The sequence below is a fragment of the Octodon degus genome, unplaced genomic scaffold (genome assembly GCF_000260255.1).
Source record: "Octodon degus isolate 3935 unplaced genomic scaffold, OctDeg1.0 scaffold00001, whole genome shotgun sequence".
Lineage (NCBI taxonomy): Eukaryota > Metazoa > Chordata > Mammalia > Rodentia > Octodontidae > Octodon > Octodon degus.
In genome coordinates this window covers 17,144,020-17,150,538 of record NW_004524577.1, presented here as the reverse complement: position 1 = coordinate 17,150,538, position 6,519 = coordinate 17,144,020, and the positions used below count along the sequence as shown (strand labels likewise).

General features: G+C 34.9%; 1 pseudogene; it reads right to left on the bottom strand.

The window, feature by feature from the left end:
• Positions 1-4,549: 4,549 nt before the first annotated feature.
• LOC111812898 lies at positions 4,550-5,104 on the bottom strand (annotated as a pseudogene).
• Positions 5,105-6,519: the final 1,415 nt, after the last annotated feature.

Below are 6,519 nucleotides of genomic sequence, written 5' to 3'. Positions count from 1 at the left end.
ACTTTTTCCACTAGCCCCTTTTAATTTGTTCCCCTGAGAGTAAAATCACTACAATGAGGGTTTATTGACTATGTACAATTTTCTGGTTTGTTTTAGATTTTGTTATACAACCCAACTCTAAATCATATGCTTAAAGGTGGTAAATTAATAGTTACTGCAGTTTATCATTTTCTAGGCTGTGTTTGATGCTATTGTTCTTGCTAGTTGTATTTCTTTGCTAAGATGATAAAATTTTTCTAATCAGTTGTTCTCCCTAGTATGCCAAGATGGAGATAACCTAAAAGTAACAAATATTATGAGCCAGTGCCAAAGAACCAAGGGCTTGCCAAGTAGGCAGCAACTTCTCATACCCAGTAAATTGAGGAGGTAAGATCTTGCAACAGACTCAAAATCCAAAGACAGTTACACCTGAAAAACATCTCTGAGAAGTAATCATTTCTTAAGCATTCTAAAAAGTATCATAAAGCTATAGACATTTAAACAAGCTCAACCCAAGACTTCCAGATTATGAAAGATAAACTCCAGGTGCAATAAGGAGAAACAAGTTGAAAGCCACCCACAGGGTCTCTCTGAAATGGTAAGAGTAAAAATAGCAAGGAATATGAATAAGGGTCTAGAAAAAAAATCAAATCAGAAATAATTCCCCACATTAGTACAGAGATAATGACCATAAAGTTAGACATAGTGACACTGGAGCAGATACACTTGAAAAACAAAAATAGAGGAGTGCAAGTCATGAACAAAATGCAAAGAAGCCAGGACATTATAAAGATTAGAGCAGAAATCAATGCATTGGAGATGAAGAAAACAATGCAAAGTACATGAATCAGAGAGTTGGTTCTTTGGAAGAATAAATAAAATTGATAAAACCCTAGCCAATCTAATCAAAAAAAGGAAAGACAAAATCCAAACTTATGCAACACAGAATTATAAAGGAGAAATCACTACAGACCCTAGAGAAATTCAGAAGATCATCAATCCTTATTTTCAAAGTATTTACTCTCACAGGATGGAAAGCACAGAGGAAAAGAACAGTTTCCTAAATGCATATGAAATGTCAAAGCTGAGTCATGATGATATATAAACTCTGAATAACTAAATAATGAGAAATAAAATTGCAAATGTAATCAAAAACCTACCAACAAAGAAAAACCCAAGTCCCAATGGATTCACAGCTGGATTCTACAAGAAATTTAGAGAATATTTAATGCCAACTTCTCTCAAACTCTTCAATGAAATTGAAAAGAAAGCAATTCTGCCAAATTCATTCCTAGAAGCAAGTATTACTCTGATTCCAAAACCAAAGAAAGACTAAACTAAAAAAGAGAACTACAGGTCAATCTCTCAATTTAATATAGATTCAAAATTCATCAATAAAATACTAGCAAACAGAATGCATCAAATCATCAAGAAGATTATACGTCATGATAAGTGGGATTCATTCCAAGAATTCAGGGATGGTTCAACATATGCAAATCCATAAAGGTAGTACACCACATCAGTATAACCAAGAACAAAAACCACATGATCATCTCAACAAGTGAAGAAAAATCTTTTTGACATAGTCCAACACTCATTCATGATAAAACCCTAGAGAGTATTGGAATAGATGGTCTATATATCAACCTGACAAAAGCCATCTGTGAGAAACCAACAGCCAACATTATAATAAATGGGCAAGACTGACAGCTTTCACTTTAAAGCAGGAACAAGATAAGGCTATTCACTGTCTCCACTCCTATTCAACATAGTTCTGAATTCATTAGGCAGAGCAATTAGACAAGAGAAACAAACAAAAAAGGAATAAGGATTGAAAAAGAAAAAGTTAAATTATCAGGATCTCAGAATAAATCCTGAGGGGATTTGACTGACCTTATCAGATACAAAAGCTACAACTCTTGTTGCATAGGTCCTGCTTTACCTTGGTCTTAACCATCCAGCAGAAAAGTATAAAAACAAAGTATAAGAAGTAAAGCCAGGGTATTATGTTGAGCTGTAGGGGACTCAGGTCAACAATTTCTGACATTGTCAGTCAAGCAGAAGACCCAATACTATTATGGGCTACTGGACTCTTTTAGAATATTTTTCTGAGTTAACACACCTATAATACTCAAATGACGGAACTATACAACAAAGGGGATACAGAAGAATGTCGATTTTGTATCTGTGTATTCAAAATGGTTAGGATAGATATATAGTTACATTCTCTTAATGAATAGAGGGATTTGTTCTAATACTGTTTGTAAATAGGATATCATGTCTGCATCTTGTACAGCAAATGACCACTGGGAAGAGAGTATGCAATATGCTAATTATTGAAACTGTCCTACCAATTTAATTTTAAACTGTCTCATTGCTATTTGTTTCTCAATAAAATTATGGGGAAAAAGTCAAATTATCACTATTGGTAGATGACACATACTCTGCATAGAGAACCCCAAAAAGTCCACTGAGAGTCATGTGGATTTAATAACCAAATTAAACAAAGTAGCAGGATACAAAGTCAACTTCCAAAAACAGATAAAGTTTTTACACAGAAGAAATGAGCACACTGAGACAGAAATTAGGGAAAACATGGGGAGATGGCTCAGAGGAATAAGTGCTTCCTGGGCAAGCACAAGGGTCTGAGTTCAATCCCTGGTTCCGCAAAAAAGAAAATAAATAAATAGAATTAAAAACTGAAATACTTATGAATCAGTCTCACAAAGGGCACAAAAGATTCATACTGTGAGAATTACAGTACTCTAAGAAAAGGGATATAGGAAGATTTGAGAAAATGAAAAAATATTCCAAGCGCCTAGATAGGAAGAACCAACTTTCTGAAAAATGGCAATATTCCCAAAATTGTTATACAGATTAAACACAAACCTGATTAACATACCATAAGAGACCCAGAATATAAAAAAAATCCTGGGAAACAAAGGAAAGACAGGAGATATCACAATTGCTGGCCTGAAATTATACTATAAATCTACTGAGATAAAATCAGCATGGTCCTGGCATCGAGACAGACATAAGAATCAAAGGGACAGATTAAAAGATTCAAGTACAACTGCACATGTACTCAGCCCCCTTGACTTTGACAAAGGGGCCAAACAGGCTCACTGGAAGAAAGATACCCTCTTTATTAAATGGTGCTAGAAAAACTGGCTTTCCACATGCTGAAGGCTAAAACTCGACCCAATACTGTCAGTATGCAAAAAGATATGGTCAAAATGGATCAAAGATTTAAATATTAAAACAAACACTAAATCTTCTGGAAGAAAATGTAGGTAGAAATCTGAAATATATAGGCATAGGTAGAGATTTAATGAATAAAAACCAAACTGCATGGGAAATACTTCAAAGAATCAACAATTGGAATCTCATCTTTTCAAAAAGTTCATTTCAAAGCAAATCTCCAACAGAGTAAAATGAAAGCCCACAAATTAGGAAAAAATTATAGCTGACTATTCCTCTGACAAAGGCCTTCCATCTAGGATATATAATGAATGTTAAAAAGTTAGGCTCCCAAAATACAATGACCAAATCCTAAAAGGGTGATCTAAAATAAATATACACTTCTCAGATGAATAAATACAAATGACAAATAAATATATAAAAATGTTCAAAATCATTGGTCATTTGAGAAATGCAAATTAAAACAACACTGAGATGCCATCTCACCCCAGAAAGAATGGCTAATATCAAGAAGTCAGCCAATAATAAATGCTGGAGAGGCTGTGGAGGAAAAGGAACCCTTCTGCACTGTTGGTGGGAGTGCAGACTGGTACAATCACTATGGAAATTTGTTTAGAAAATCCTTGAAAAGCTAGGATTGGAGATTCCATTCAAACCAGCGCTTTCCCTTCTGGATATTTTTCCAGAAGAGTGGAAAACTTCATGCCACAGAGATATATATGTAACCATATTTATAGCAGCACAACTTGTCATGCTGGAAACAAACCAGATGCCCAGCAAAAAAATTGAGTCTTCTGCTCATAAATGGATGCAACCAGGGAACATAATCTTGAATAAAATAAATCAGACCCACATGTACAAATACATCATATTGTCTCCTTAGTTTGAGAACTGAAAATGGAAAAATGGAATCTGAAGGGTACAATAGATACTGGGAGAAGGGAATGAATTTATTTAAAAGGACAGTGTTACTGAGTCGAGGAGGACAGGAGAGAGAGTGGTGGAAAGAGATGTATCTATATATGTAAGCAGAATGGTTTGGGCAAATGTTCTGTGAATTTCTTCTGGTCTACAGAAAGAAGCAGTTAAGGTTTTAATTTGTTTTGTCTCCTTTTCCCCCCTTTTTTCCAATTATTTGTACTTTTTCTCCCTTTAATTTCTTATGCATTTCTTTCTTCTTCCAATTTTACATGCATATATCTGATAAAATGAATAAGTAGTTGGAAGACAACACTAAGTATTACAAAAATACTGTGAAATTTATATTACTTTGTTTTTTTAATAAAGATCTTTTATTTTCTCATTAAAATATCACAGATTTGCCTTACAATTCAAAACTTGTTTCTGTGGCTGGATTAACTCTTGGATCTTACTCATCCGACTGCTGAACTGTTCCCTTTTCAGAAACACAGATACAAACCAAAAAATTTCTAATATGCTTGTTTTTGACTGTTGTGCCTTGCGGAATCAGATCAGTGGAATTTGAAACAAGCTCAATTCCTTCAAGGATAAGCTCATCTTCCTGGGCTTCAGATAACGAACAAGCAACACCTTCCGTAATACAAATTTGGTGAATGTATTTTTCACCCAAGAAATTCCAGATTTTGACAAGAGACCCATTCTTCTGAAAAATGACATTGAGGGAGAAGTGAGCATATACAGACTTCATCTTGTAACAGAAGCTCAGCATGACCCCCTTGGTCATGTTCTGTACTGACTACAGATCATGCGGACAGTTGCCAACTCCTTTATGTTTCCCCACCATTTGTCAACTCTGAGCCTCTTCTTTTTCTTCCACATTGTTGTGGTTGAAGTCCCTCCACAGTGTTCCTCTGGGGCCCTTCACAATAACTGTGTGTCCTTTCAGAGGAATGTCAACATTTTCTGGAATTTTGATAGTCTGATGGCTCAGAATGGTCTTCATTCTTTCAGGAGATGCGGCAAAGACCTCATATTACTTTGTTAAGTGAAATTCTGTAACACTTGTAATTTTTCCCATTCCAATTCTAATCTGTACTTTCTCTAGAAAATAAAAATATTTTAAAAATTAACAGCATTTGGGTTCACAAATGGCAAACTCAGAGAGAGAGATTATGGAAACCATAATTTTCACAGTACTATCCAAAAATTTTAATACCTAGGTATAAATATAATGAAGGATGTAAAACAACTTTACATTGAAAACTACAATATTTTGAAAAAGGAGATGGAAGAAGATAACAGGAAGTTGAAGGATATTCCTTGTTTTTTGATACACAGAATGAAAATAGTAAAATTGCCATACTTTTTTCATACTTTCTAATCTTTTTTTTGTTTGTTTGTTTTTGTTCTTTTGGTTTTTTTGTTTGTTTGTTTGTTTGTTTGTTTGTTTGGTGGAACCGGGGATTGAACTCAGGCCCTTGCGCTTGCCAGAGAAGCGCTTATTCCACTGAGCCATCTCCCCGGCCCCCTTTCTAATCTTTTATAGAAAGGTAATGCAATTATGATCCACATTCCAACAGTATATCTCACTGAACTACTGAAAACAATCTTGCAGTTCATTTGGAACCAGAAGAGACCTTGAACCACAAAAGAAATTCAGTGCAAGCAAAAGGAAGGCTCAGAGCATCACAGTCCCTGAGTTGAAATCATATTACACATCTGCTGAGTAAGCACCATGGTAGAGGCAAAAATCATACCTGAAGGTGAATGGAACAGATTAAACAGTGAAGAAACAGCTCCTAGTGTCTTCCTCATTCTTATCTTTAACAAAGGAGCCAAACACCATAAGTAGAAAAAAAAAAGCCTCTTTATTAAATGGTTCTGTAGAGACTGAATTTCCACGTCAAGAGTAAAACTAGCCCCATGTCTTTGACCTTACACTAAGCTAACCTGATATGAATCAATGATCTAAATATTAAAACAGAAACACTAAATCTGCTAGAAGAAGGTAGAACTCTTGAAGATAATTGTGTAGGCCAAGACTCCATGAACAAAACCCCAATCATACAGGAACTATCATGAAAAATAAACAACTGGGAAGAGACATCACCAATAGAGTAAAGAGACAACACACAGAGGGGGAAAATGGTTTGCCATCTATATCTCAAAGTACTAATGTCTAGAATATATAAAGAAGTGGAAAAGAAAGTCAGACCATTCCCCAAATATAAACACTTAATCTACAAATGGGCATCTGAAATGAACAGCTACTTCTCAGAAGAAGTAAAAATGGTAAATAAATATATGAAAAAATGTACAGCATCATTTATAATTCAAGAGATGAACATTAAAACAAATTAAATGGTGTGGGGAAAAGGAGCCCTTCTCCACTGTGGGTGAGAGTGTAGACTAGTGAAA